The sequence below is a fragment of the Rhinichthys klamathensis genome, unplaced genomic scaffold (assembly GCF_029890125.1).
Source record: "Rhinichthys klamathensis goyatoka isolate OS25496 unplaced genomic scaffold, OSU_Roscu_1.1 h1tg000188l_1, whole genome shotgun sequence".
NCBI classification, from domain to species: domain Eukaryota; kingdom Metazoa; phylum Chordata; class Actinopteri; order Cypriniformes; family Leuciscidae; genus Rhinichthys; species Rhinichthys klamathensis.
Window position 1 is genome coordinate 832,099 of NW_026606715.1, and position 14,812 is coordinate 846,910.

A 14,812-nucleotide genomic window follows, 5' to 3' on the forward strand; every position below is an offset into this window, starting at 1 on the left:
TGCCTCCTCTACTGATCCCGCCCAGCTCCAAGTCTACTGCGTCTCCAGTGATCCCACCCAGCTTTGCTTTCCCGCCTCCTCTACCAAAGACAGCCAGTCTTTTGGCGCTGGTGGCGCTGGCTCCCTTTAGTCCCTCAGCTTCCCCTCTGTTGACTCCACTCTGCTGCATGGATCTGCCTCGGGTCTTCTGGTCTCCTGCCTTGCCTAAGGAATCCCCTCGCTCCACCCCCAGCTGCCGGGGCTCCTCTGCCCGTCGACCAGTCGACTCCACCTTGGCTCCTCACTCACTCTACCCCAGCTGGGACCATCGTCATTACAGCTCCACCGGACTCCCTTGTCCCTCCGGCTCCGCCTTGGTCAGTCATCGCTCTGCAGCGCCACAGACTTCCGGGCCTTCAGCTGCACTTCGTCCCTCCACCCCTTGGGCTTCGTCGGGCTCCGCCTTCCTTCTGGCTTGATCCTCGGTCACACCGTCTCCCCCTCAGTCCTCTGGCACCCCACCTTCACCTCGGACCCTCATTGTTACGGCTCAGCCTCAGCCTCCAGGACCATCGGTGTTGCCCTGTCTCTATGGCTCCTTGGCTCCACCTGGGTCACCATCCTGGCTCAGACGCCTGACTCCACTCTGTCTCCTCCCACCATCAGTTCCGCCGTGGGCCTCTATCCTGGCTGAGCTTTGGGTCATCCTCCTGTCTCCACCCTGTCTTTTTCCACCTTCTTCTCCCCTGTTTCTCCTGCCGTCATCTAATGGGTATAACCCTTTGCCAACACCTCGTCATCCTACAAAGCCCCCTCCCTCCCTCCACAGGATATTCAGTTATGGCAGAGACTACTGTCACGGTTATGTTCTGTTTTGGCTTAGTTTTTTTGCTCCCAGTTCCTATCTTCCTTAGTTGACTAGTGTGTATCTATCGGCCTATTGTTAACTTACTCGTTTAGTCCGGTGTATATATACCCCCTGTTTAGTTCAGTCTCTTGTCGGTTCTTGTTGACACCATGTGTGGTTTTCTGTTTTTCTGCACATTTGTATGATCTCCTGATGGTTTTGGTTTATTAAATTATTAAAAGACTAATTCTTGGCATTTTATATTCTCCTTCGTTTTATTGACATGCCATGACAACTGACAAGTTCAATTTAAATGAATTAGTTAAACATAAAATGTACGTCTATTGTCCAGCTCAGTTCATTTCTTATACAATGGCTTCAATGCAGGCATATCTTTATATTAGATATATATTAGATAATAATATTAAGTGTCCCAGACTAAGCAAGCCAGAGGCGACAGTGGCAAGGAACCCAAACTCCATCAGGTGACAGAATGGAGAAAAAAAAACTTGGGAGAAACCAGACTCAGTCGGGGGCCAGTTCTCCTCTGGCCAACAGTTCCAGTTCCATCTGGTTGTATTGGTTCTTCTGGGCCCAGTTGCACAAACCCCTTAAGCTAAGAAAACCCTTAGTTATAATTATTAAAAAATATATACTACCGGGGATTTGTGCAACAGCTGCTGGTCGTTAGGAATAGTAACTATCCTACATCCAGAGAACTCTTTTATCCCAAAGATGGAAGAACAATTTATTCCTCATAAACATGATTTTTAGTTTTCAAACCTATGTTCGTGCCAGCACATAATAGAACAGTTGGGTAAAAAAAGACAGCAAACAACGGCTGTACATTAGGGTAGACTCCTGTTACTTGAGAGTGTAAATTAAAACAGGGCAACTGCTGAACCACAGAAGACCACTGGAAGATCGACATTCTTTTGTTGCACACAAAGGAAACGCATTAGCGCCAGATTATTCATTCAGCTTCATCAAAAGATCCATTACAAAAAAAGGGTGTGAAGAAAGAGAAAGAGCCTGCTTTCAGGAGAGATGAAGCTTGAAGAAAATGCAGACGTAATTGCACTACTGGTGGTCACTGATCTCTGTCCACTCTCTGCTGATATACTATTCTCAAGCCTCGAAGAGTCCAGCGCAGTGCAGACAGCTTTATCAAAAGTGATGCAGCTCTAAGAAGCAAAGTGAATGTTTGGCCAGATGGGACCCATTACCAAACACCAAGCCTCCTGGCAAGACTACAAGTTTGGTAATTAAGTTATAAGTGGAAATGGCAGCCTTTTGATTTTATTAGATGTTTTGTTATAATTGAAGATGCAGTTGCCTGCAGATGCTTATTGTACTGAACAAATATTAAACTCACTATAAATAAAGAAAAACACAGAACAAAAACATTTTTAACACTTTATAAGGTAACACTTTATTTTAAGGTGCTTGTAATAAGCAGTAATTAACAGTTAATAAGACACTTATAAGACCTTATAAGATGCATATAAGATGCATATAAGCATTAACTACTTCATATAAGGGTTAATTAATGGTCCAGGCCCTGAAGAGATCAGGGAAACTACTCCCTCTTGGGAAGGTCAACTTTTAAGGGCCTGGGAGTTTGTGTTACCATTTATGTTTGTTCGGCTGTTCTAAAAGTGCAATGTATTGATACTTGAGAAATTTATTATTTAATTTAATTTATTTATTATCATTAGTTAATGCTTATATGCATCTTATATGCATCTTATAAGGTCTTATAAGTGTCTTATTAACTGTTAATTACTGCTTATTACAAGCACCTTAAAATAAAGTGTTACCCTTACTTTAACATTAACTAATGATTAGTGAACACATTAACTAAGAATGATACTATGACTTTTGATGCTGTTTGATAGTAATGAACTGTAAGTGGTACCTAGCAAATGTTCAACTAACTCTAGTGTATATGTTTCCTTTATTTTGGGAACAAATCATTTTTATTTTTAGGTTTTCATTTTTCATTTTATTTTTTTGCTTTTGTATAGCTGGGTATAAGCCAGGGCGGGTTTGAAATATTCTTGTAAAACAGAGTATCAAATTATTGGTAAGTTATTAGTGTATTTAGTATTTTCTACATTTGATAACAAGGATCCATGTAAATACTGGTTAACTAATGTGCCATCCAATATATGTTATAATGAAACCGCAGATGGCAAAATGTAACATTATGAAAATATTAAATTATTCACGTTTAATTCACAGTCAGAGTACTTCTTGTTTATTCTTAAAGAGACTGTTTAGTTTAGTTTCCCCCTAAATGTTAATTAATGCATTAATTATCATGTAGTTCTGGTTGTCATTATTCACACATGAAACCATATGACAGGTTAGCTCTTTATTCGTTCATGATTAATCATGCCTTCACTAATAATTAGTTCATGTTAAAGTAAGTATTAATTCAGGTATTAATAAATGATTATTAATATACCCTTATTTTAAAGTGTTACCAAAACATCTGTATGTGTTAGCAAAGCATTTGAGGAATTTTGAGACATTTTGTGGGATTAGCAGGTTTTTCTTGTTCTGAAATTGGTATAATATCAACATTTTAAAATTTGATATTAGATGACACCCTCAAAAGATCAATCCCTTCTTTTATCCAATTGGGCATCAATCTCAAGTTACAACACTAAATGTAGGCCTAAAGCACTCATTAACAAAAACGACCCATGTGGGGGAAAAAATCTCATAATCTTCATGCAAAAATAAATAAATAAAGTAATTAATACAGGGTTTGTTTAGATTAGATTCTTGTTGTCAGTGGGCAGCTGTTCTTGCCAGTCACCACTGCAAACGTAGTTAATTAAAATATCTTGGTTCTCCCATCAGATTTAAAAAATAATTTTAACGTTTCACTGATATACACAAAAAAAAAAATTAGAGCAAACACAAATACTGTTCTTCATACATATTAATGCAGCAATATGTGAATTCCTGCAAGAATAAACAGGAAACTAATGAGATAGTCGGATCATCAAAGAGCGGTTGGATTTTTCTTGCAGGCTCAAAATTAAGGTTACCGAAAAACTTTTGGAGAAGAAAAGTAAATTAAGAGAATATCTTGGCTGCAAATAAATGTTGGAAACCTCATTTCTTCCCCTCAACATAATCAAATTATTCTCACTCTTGGAAGTGAAATTAGAGCTTGAAGGCAAAATTGGATCTTTCAATGCAAAGACTGCTTTTTTTGCCTATATTTTTTAAATAGGGCCAGCAAACATTTATATTTATGGATTATAATATTTCTGTGGACGTTAATTTGGTAACACTTTATTTTGATGGTCCCCTTTAGACATTCTGTTGACTATTCGTAACTTTGCAACTACATGTCAACTTATTCCACTAACCCTAACCCTAACAGTTTACTAATACTATACTAGTTGAAAAATGTAGCTGCAACATTACTTATATAGTCGACAGAATGTCTAAAGGGGACCATCAAAATAAAGTGTAGCGGCTAATTTCTCGTTAGACACAAACCTTAATGTTTTACCTACCCAATTACTTTCATTTTGATCTTACAGTAGATGAAAAGCACTAGAAAATAATGTTCAAATCCTCTGTATGCAACACAATACAGTACTTTCAATTAGTGCACAGAAATTATCAAGTGCAAGTTTTGGGCAATTGCTAAAATGCCAAAAATCGCTAAGATGCTTTCACCCCTGTAAACGTTAATTAAGATATTTTGGTTCTCCCATCAGATTTAAACAGTTATGACATAGCATGGATATCCACAAATAAAAAATTAGGCAAATGCAATTAATGGTCTTCATACATATTAATTCAGGAATATGTGAATCCCTAATAAATGTGAGATTTGAGTATTCTGCTGTGTTCATCTTTCCTCTACCTCTCAGCATGACTCTACACCTCTGTGCTTCACAGCAGGGATTGTACTATAGCAGTGCCTGATTTCCCCCAGACACGATGCTTTGAATTGAGGTTAAATCTTGTTTCTGACAGTGTGAGAGTCATTTAGGTGCTTTGTGTGTGTGTGCAAATGTCTTTACTAAGGAGAAGCCTCCATCTGGAAGCCACTCTGCCATAAAGCCCTCGCTGAAGTCATGTAGCGATGGTTGCACTTCTGCAAATGTTGACATTGGTGGGGACATTAAAGCAGAACCCACAGGAGGATTTTTGCATTTATGATAAACTTTTGACCGCAATTTCATTTAATCTAAAGCCTTTATTTATAGATATGGTAGCCAACTCACTCGTAAAGTATGTTTTTTTTTTATGTCAGTTACACATTTTTTATTATGTAAACTAACAAATTACAATAGCTTTCTGTACTTCATGATGGAATATACTGTAGAAAAAAGCATGTCTACATTCATGAAAAAAACATTACTCAGGGATTGATAGGTTTTTAGTCTATATTGACTCAACGAATAATAAAATAAAGGTAACAAATGATGACAAGGCATCTTGTTGCAGACATCGCTTTATTTTAATATTAAAAATGAATTAAAAGAATGATGATTCTTAAAAGAAAATGTGTCGTGACCCTATTGAAATAATAACAAAAACAACTTTTACATGAACCTGATTGACAACCATTCACTCATATTTCACTCTTTATATTAATTTTGTGGATATTTCAGCTAACAGTTTGCTTTATACATTCAATTTAAAGAGGGTAAGCCTTAAAATTTACTTACGTTATGTTCTTGCTATGTCTTTGCAAAAAAAATCTTTAACCCCTTAGCTGTCACCCCCCTTTTTGAGAATGGGGGTTAAAATGCACTATTTAAACTTAAATGGTTGTAATTCAAGAATGCTGTGGAATATATACCCAAGTTTGGTCTTGTTTTAAAGAAAACACTCAGCAGATTATAAGACTTCAAAAAATGAAAGTATGAAAAAGTTATGGAAGTTTACATTTACAGTAAATCAAATATACTGTACTATATATATATTTTTTTTATATAATATATATTTTACAAAATATTTTTTTTAGTCTAAAATTACTATAAAATCAAAGCCATAAATCTAACCAAGTTATGTTCCAAATTTGAAGTTGATATCACAAAAATTGAAGTTCCCATGAGATTTTGTTTAGGCGTAGTGCCAAAAATAGCCACCGGGTGCCATTGAATTCCATTGAATTTAGTTGTATACATTCTGCCTTAACAAATTAATACATTTCTGTCCAAATATCAATTCTGTCACAAAATTTGGAACCTTGAGACTCAGACCTTTCTGACAATATGTGTTTTGTCAAGATTAGAAAAGGTTTTGATCATAAATTATGAAATATAATGATGATGCCCAAAAGGGGAGGAGCCTGATAAAATAATTTAGAGTACCGTTTCTATGGTAACGCAACGTTCAATTATAAAACAGTTTTCACAGGATGAATTCTGAGTTTATAAGCTTTCAAATGATACCTAATTTATGATAACTACTAAAATATGTGATATAATAAAAAAAGGCGATAAAAAAGATAATATTATATTTTAGAGGATAATAAATATATATATATATATATATATATATATATATATATATACACATATATATATATATATATATATATATTATAATTTTTTTATTGAAAAATACTAGATTATATGTTTTATTATGAACTTTTAGCATAAAAACAGAAGTTTCAGTGATTAAAAGTGGGTGCATCGACTTTTTGTGACAAAGGTCAGACCTCCTGTAATGATGCAGATTTTTTGAGGTGCACTCTTGTCATAAATTCATCAATTACTCTTCCTACATAATTTGTAAAACAAAACAGGGGTAGAATATCTATTTAGAAGTCTTAGACCTTTCCAACGATTTGTCATAATTAGATTAGGATTTAATAGAAATATAGTGAAGTAAAGTTAGGCGTCCCGGTCCCGGTCATGATGGCCTTTTACTTTATCATAATTACTTTAACTCAGCTAATGTCAATGGTATTTCCCATTAAGTTTGTATTAGCCTCACATCAACCTTCTTTAATTTAGAGAATGGGATCTGAGTCAGGATGCTTTTGTAAAAGAGATTCTTAATCTCAGTAAGACTTTGGACCACACTTACTAATCTTATTAAATAACAAAACATAACATAACAAACATAGCATAAAACAACACTGATGCATCTCGATTGCCTTGGATTTGTGTCTACATCTATTTGTCTATGCATTTTTCCGGATTCATTTAATTCATTCATTCATTATAGGATTTATTAATGTTGATAAAACTGCACCAAGGTAATCTTGAGTCTTAATTAGACAGGCTTCATTTTTGCTTTGATGAATAGGAGGGGCAATAACAAAGTCTTTTTGCTTCTCGTGTCAGTTTGCTTTCTTGACAAAAGCAACTAAAAATGACTTTCGAAGTGTAACCTTCTGTTAGTCAAGTCAAGGGCTTGGGGGAAGGCTATAAAAGTATGCGTTACAAAGTCAGACTTTGGAGTTTCTGTTTAAATATGTTGGCCTGTCACTGTCCTAATATGGAATAAATTCACTTATTTACAAGCATTTGCTCTTTACACGATGAAATATAGAGTGATTTTGCCTGCAGTAAGTGCCAAGGCGCCATAACATCCGAGACCAAAGAGTCTTTCAGCTTGATAAATTCACCAACTCTAATCCACACGCACAATCCTCAAGAGTAGCAGACTATAAAACAACTTTTCCTTCATCGTTTTCTTCCTTTGTTCTTCTATGCAACCACTCTGAACAGTTTCTAACTATTTTTACAGGCCTATAATGCCTCTAAAGCATAAAATACAGATACTTTTATTGATTATAACCATGCAACAAATGGTATTTATATTCTGAGATCCTTTATGAGTCACTCAATGTCATAGTCTTGCACTGTAAAGGCAAGATCCCTGTGCTGAAGTACAAGGCCAGACGAGTCTAAAGGCTTTGTACGGATGGCACGCAGACATGATGTTAGGCTTTCACAGTAACGTTTATTCTTCTTTCTTTAAGCTCTCTTTAACAATTTTTTGGATAAGGGTTTGGAACCACTGTTGTAGATGCATTCAGTGTCCTTGACAGCAGATGTTGTTGTCACTTGATGCAATTACCTTAAAAAGTCAGTTGGCGTTGCTGTGTGTTGTTATATTTCTAATCACTTTACATATCCTGATGGTGCTGGCTGATAGGTCCTTTACATGCACTCAGCAAGCAATCACATTACCACATACTGCATGGCACAAGCTGATTGGCCTCTGCTGATTCTGAACATTCAAATAATCTGGTTCAGTGTTCGCTGTAGGCCAGTCCTAACCTTTTAAGTTAATTTTTGTGGCGCCCTTCCCTCGCTATCTTCCCTCCATCTTGTTCACTCGGATGTAAATCATTGCTTATGTTGCACGAGTACCCACTACTTGTGGAACCATTGCAATGTGTTTAAATGTAACGCACTTTTGTCTGTAGCCCTTGATCACTTGGAATCAGCAATAGAGCTGATTGAATAGTTACAGTTTTTTCATTATACATTTGTTTACGCACCATTCTATTGGCCTGTAAGTATGCTCGGGCTGTTAAAAAATTAAATATAAAGAAATGTTCAATATTAATATAATATTATATTTATATTAAATATAAAATGTAAAAAAAATACACAAATGAAAATGATTATACAAAAAACAGTCAGCTTAAGGTAGCTACAAGTATGAAATGTGGTTAAATGTCAACTCCAATATCATACACTAGGGTTGTGTAGAATTCCCCCTCGGTAGAAATTGCCTTCCGGTTGTTGAATTGGTTCCCTCCGGGTGGCACTGGGATACGAACAAAGAGGACACTTTTAAAACGTGCCCAATTAAAGGGGCAGGGCTCAATTAAACGCAGCCCTGCAGTATTCTGTCTCTGAAATCCAGCCTCTTCAGATTAGTTAAAGGGATACTTCAGCTCTGGAAAGATGAATGTGTATTTAAAATGGGTAATTTATGTAGAAGAAATGTGAAATTATTTTTGAATTTGGAGCTTTCTAGACTGAGAAAAGCCAGAAAATGTATTTTTGCCTTATGTGGATGAAAGACAACAACTCCCAGAATGCACTTGCTTCGCTGCCCTAGGAGGCCACGCCTACCGGTAACAGAGCGCAGTAGTTAAACAACAAGTCTAGGCTACTAGTGAGTCTCCGTGATGAGTCTGCCCGGGATTTCGAGATCGCCCAAAATGTCCGGGATTCGGCTTTTGCGTTCTACAGTCGTCATTCATCATGTTTACTGTGGCGAGCAGGAGTGAGGCACGCGCGAGAACGGCGCGAGGCCGGTGGCGTGATTACCGAGGAGCGACACCTGTGAGACGCACCGGTCTCGTATCTCTCCGATCACTTGTTTAGCGTTCATGTAAACACTACATTCAGATTCACCAATCGGAATGAATTCAGTTAGATTGAAGCAAAAGGTGTGCATGTAAACAATGAATGGCGACTGCAGAAAGCAAAATCTGAATCCCGGACATCGACGGCCGGGAAAAAGAGGATGGTAACCCCTACTACTCAGCTTTCTCCACAGAACAAGAGCCTGCTAGCTTAGCTTCCAAACAAAGATGTCTGACACTATGGGTGCTTCTCAATGTCCCTCCTCGTCTCCTCGCTCCTCCGTCCTCCATCCTATGACCCGGAAACCGATCGAGCTCAGCCATCTTGAAGGACATCTCAATTCTCTAATTGCACCGCGAGGAGGCGAGGATCGAGGAGTGAGGAGGCTTCCAGAGGAGCTATGAGCGAGGATACACAGGTGTACCCTTTGCGGAAGAGTTTTATCGACTAAACATGACGCACGTATCAATTCTCCTCCCCCTTCACATCTGTCACAAACATTTGAATTTATACTTTACTTTTGTAGTTTACATAAACCACACAACTCACATATTTCAACAAGGTATCTTGCTTTATTATTATTTATTATTAATTTCTTAAATAAACAAACTTTAACAACATAAGGGCAGATCCTTTGAGCACTGCTGATGACGCAGTGAAGTGACGTTCGAGTGATCAAGTATTCCAATGTATAAAAAAGCTTTCATTCAATTCCTCCGTCCTCATATTTTTTCCTTGCAGCCTTCCCTCGCGTCCTACAGGGGGTGGGGCTGAGACGCGAGGAAAGGAAGCGAGGAAAGGAAACGAGGATGCACAAATAAGAAATGAGAAGCACCCTATGTGTACATTCTGTGAGTGAGATCCACCCTCTATGGGCGGGTTGAGAACATGCGGGACAGCTCCTACTACTGACTGTAGTCTTTAGCCTCTGGCCAAAAAATCCTCAGATTACGCAAAATGACGATTTTTGCGTCATCTGAGGATTTTTTCCAGACAAAAAATACATAAATCTCTCATCTCAGGGGGGTATGAGGGTGGAAAGCACGGTAATTTGAAAATACTACAGGTTTTCTACCAATACAAAGCTTAATGCTAAATCCTGAAGTATCCCTTTAACAGTCTTTTCATTATTCCAAATCACTAAACCATCCTGCATGATCTGCATAATTTATCAATTCATAAACATACACGTTCAAAAACATGTTTGATGTTTTTACAAGTTTGTGTATGATACAGAATAAGTTAATTAAGTTTATAATCAATCATGCATTTTGCATTTAACAATAACAGCAACAATAACAGCATCAGCAGAAGGAAGGCATTGTTGCTTGAGGAAACAGTGACTAAGTTTTGTCTGATTGAGAACCCATTAAAAATGATATAGGCATTGGCATGAGCTAGCAAGAGAAAGCAGTGAGATTGTTCATGCCGTGCAAATCCGACCAAATGCAACAATGAGTTGGCTAATGGAGGACATTTTTAGATGATTTTAGTCAAAATGGCTGAAAAATCATTAATACAGTCACTACCATATTGTTCCGAATATAAGACAATGTTTTTTCTTAGAAATACATCTGAAAAAAAAAAACGGTTTTGTCTTATTTTCAGGGTCTAGACTTTTACATTTCAAAAATACACCCGCAACAATAGGCAATGCCAAATAGGCTACGCATGAAACGAGTGTGCCAAGAAATACGGTGTGTCAGAGTGTAACGTTAGAAGATCGCGAGCATAAAAAGACAATCTTAAAAACGCAAACAGTCAAAGAAAAGCTAACCGTTCAAGAGCTGCGTGACTATCATGTTCGCATGTCTCGCTGACGGGACCAAACGTCCCCCGTACGTGATTTTAAAATGTAAGACGGTACCCAGATTTCACTTCTACTGTTAATGAAATTTTGCTAGGCAACATGGTTTTCACTATGAGATGGATAGCCTAATTGTTATATAATTCAGATGTGCTAAAGTTTATTTTGGTATGATAAAAAGTGTTTATTCTTAAATGCTCCACTCCTCATCTCCAACAAGGACCATCAGGCATTCGGCCTCGCCAGGGTCCCTCCGACCTTCTGCTCCACCTGGGTCGGACATCGCACCACTTTCGCAACGGACCTGCGGGACTTTGTTTTCATTTGCATCGTTTCTCCTTGTCTTGTTTGCTGTCATGGTCACAGATTTGATTTCATCATTCAGTTCAGGTGTGTGTGTGTCTAATCATCCTTGTTTGTATTTTAATTCCTTTGTTTCTGTTCATTGTTGTCGGGTCTTGTATATGTTGGACATGTGTTTCGCTACTCCTGTGGATTTATTAAAGACTGCCTAATTACTTCTATGTAAAGCACTTTAAATTACCATTGTGTATGAAATGTGCTATATAAAAAAACTTGCCTTGCCTAATTATCTTCATCTTCGTAAGTATTATACCAGGACAATCCGTGACAGTAACGCAGCAACAGGAAAGAAGATACAGCAAACATTGCATGCATGAGACCATGTTTTATATGAAAATGAGTCATTTTACAAGACAATTTTCTTCCATTTCCTTACAAAGTGATTTAATTTGTTACAGTAACACATGTTCTAACTAGGTAAGTTTGAGCCTTATTGGCTCAGGCACACATACTATAACTGGTTCAGGCCAATGGTTAAACAAACCTAAGGTTATGGCACTCAGGTACACACTGCTCACTTGTAAGTCACTAGTTAAATATCTTTGGGCTTTGCTTAAGCACAGCTTCTAGGTTTTAAGCAATTCAGCAAAGCAGGCCCGAACACAGGGATCTTGGCGATAGATCTGCTGTAGTGTCCTGTTGTCTTTCTGATCTGTCTGTTGAGAGGATTTATATATTTTACATAAAGCAGCATGATTGCATATCGGCTTGTATTTGTATCATCTCCTTTGTTTTTTCGTCTTGTTGAGGAATTTGTGTGCCTATTCATGCAGCAGCAGGACCATATCTGTGTAGCAAGTCAATACTCTAGTCCACCAAGACCAAATACATTATCATATTCATTCAAATGATTTAGCCTGTTAAGCTTCAAGCCCATTTTTGAAAAATCCCCAGATATGGCATTCCCAAACTGAAACAGATACAGTTCATGAACCCTTTGTACTAAAAGCACAAGTAAGATCTCATTTGAAAGCTGACACCTGGAAGTTTATTGTAAATGTAGAATTAATTATTGTCATAATGAAAAAAAATAGTTATAAATAGCTTCAAAGTTTTGTAAAGTTATTATACATTTATTTTTATGAAACATCTTCATGAAAATAAAATTGAAGTTGGCATTGTAGCAATCTAGAAATGCACTGCAGCTAAAGCCACATGTCTAACCATGTTATATTTAAAATCTGAAGATGATAAGTCTAAAACTCTGTATTTAGTTCAATGTTTTTCAAGATCATGTCATATGACTTTATTTTGATTAGACTGGTGTTTATTGTCATCTTATAAGCATCTATTCAGTCTATTGCCTCTATTGTTTTGTGATGCAAAAACGAGTCCCATTCAGTCTCAGGCTCCCCTGCACATATTCACACCTCTCCAGCCTGTTTATTGCTCTAAATATGCTTTTCTTTTGTCTGCATTATAATCACTAACGACTAGCAATTCACACTGTTTCAATCCCTCATTTATTTTATAAAAGTTCTCACTTCACAGTGAAACTGTATCAAATGGCCTTTTTGAAAAACGAAACATTTCAGTAAGCATTCTTATTTAGAAAAAAAATCATAAAAATTACATCGAAGTTAGGTAGCAGGTGCTCAGTACTAGCTAGCATGTTAGCTTAGCACACCATCAATACACGACAATTTATGAGAATAAAACTATGTTTGTGCTCCAACTTACTTTATAGCGCAAGTCGAGTGTTTTGAATAACTTTCTGTAATCTGATTTGGCTTCAGATAAAAAAATCAGATAGAAAATATATTATTTTATTGTATTCTGCACAATTTGAAAGTCTATCTCGATTAGCATTACATTATACATATAATCTATTATTATGAAAATACCTGACATGACTCGAAGAACACAGGTAAATCAAATATCATTGCAATCATGTTTATTGTCTTCAAAACATCTTTATCTGCACTTTACAGCGATCTCGGATAGCTTTGTTTATGTGTCAGGACTTCCTGAATGTCACATGATTATGGCTCTTCTTCATGTGATCCATATATGGACTTTACTGTGCAAACAGCGCCCTCAGACTTCAGTATGAATGGATAACACAACTGTACATCAGAGTATACAGCGCTCAAAATGATTACATCGACGCATTTGGGTATAAATTCAATAAATATTATTCCTGTCTATAGAAGTCTGATGTAAACCTATGAGAATCTATCAATATTTCTCCAAATCTGCACATGTTTGAGCTAAAAGCCCTGAGGGACGTTGTTTTGTGAATCGCTGTCATGACGATCGCACGGGAGTTTTTTTCTGAATGAGAGCAGCTGACGCTCATAATTCATATTAAAGGTAACGACTCATTTTTGTATTTCATAACTCCTGACACAAATTAAGACATAACTGTCACTATAAGTTTCACAGAATACAATAGTGGTCAAATACTGAAACTTGAGTCTTATATCGTTTTAATGATGTATAGTTTGTCAAGTTAGTCACATTAAATATGATAGTAACTTTGAACTATTTAAAAAAAAAACGCTTCAGAGCGCCCACGCACTGGTGACGGTTAACAGGTTAAAGAGTTGTCATGATTGAAATATACATTAGGGATGCACAATATATCGGCCACCATATCGCTATTGCCCAATATGGAGAATGTCTGTTTGCATCACTGTAGCTTGGTTCTGATTTTTCCAGCAAGAGCAGGCGCCGCCATTTTTTAAATATAATGTGTTAGATTTCCGGTAAGCCACTTCCTCTAATCGTAGCTTTGCATCGACTGTGTAGTTTTGACTGGCTAGCTACTTTTTAACATGGACTACAGACAGACTGGCGTCCTTTGCACAGTTAGGGTGTGCCATAATAGCTGGTTCAAGCGTAAAAAATACATGCAATATATTTTTTTTACCGTAATCCACGCACCAGAACTGAATGTGGACGTGGGGCACCCTATGATCTGCATGTTGCAAGAAGCTCGTTGGCTTTGGTCAAAAGCATTATTGTAATGTGTGAACACGCTGGCAATGCGAGTTGCTTGTTATTTTTATGTTTTAGTCAAATGGTTAAGTGTATCTGTTGCATTAACCATTCAATCACCATTTTAACTTTGCACGCACATGCTTAATGTGTGACACGATGTTAAAATTACGTTAAGGTTCTAAATGCAGCAGTAGTTTATGCATTTCTCTTGTGTGTATTTGAGTGACACAGTTGTGAGAAACCACCAAAATTTCCATACGTTTGCTCTTTCTACTTCGTTAATGGCAGACCCAGGGAAGATCATCCCTTTAATATTAGGTCACTTCTTTACAATAGAAATGTTACAGCCACTAATTTCTTGAACAATAACATGTGGACATCAAAACACGCACACTCATGAGGGTTTCAACTTTTATTTTGAAGTCGCGATGAATGAACAATTTGCATATATAGAAACATATTGATGTATTCTCCTGTGTTGGCATAGGTTTATAGATTATTTACGTTACAAATCTGGTGAAATGGCGCACATTGCGTTCCCATATGAACGTC

General features: G+C 37.0%; 1 protein-coding gene and 1 long non-coding RNA gene across 2 annotated transcripts in view; one reads left to right on the forward strand and one right to left on the reverse strand.

Moving 5' to 3' along the window:
- LOC130095211 (uncharacterized) overlaps positions 1-14,812 on the forward strand; it is a 165,978-nt gene that overhangs the window by 30,763 nt on the left and 120,403 nt on the right. The window lies entirely within an intron of this gene.
- Positions 1-14,812, reverse strand: part of plpp4 (phospholipid phosphatase 4) — a 123,892-nt gene that overhangs the window by 17,943 nt on the left and 91,137 nt on the right. The gene's annotated exons all lie outside the window — the stretch shown is intronic.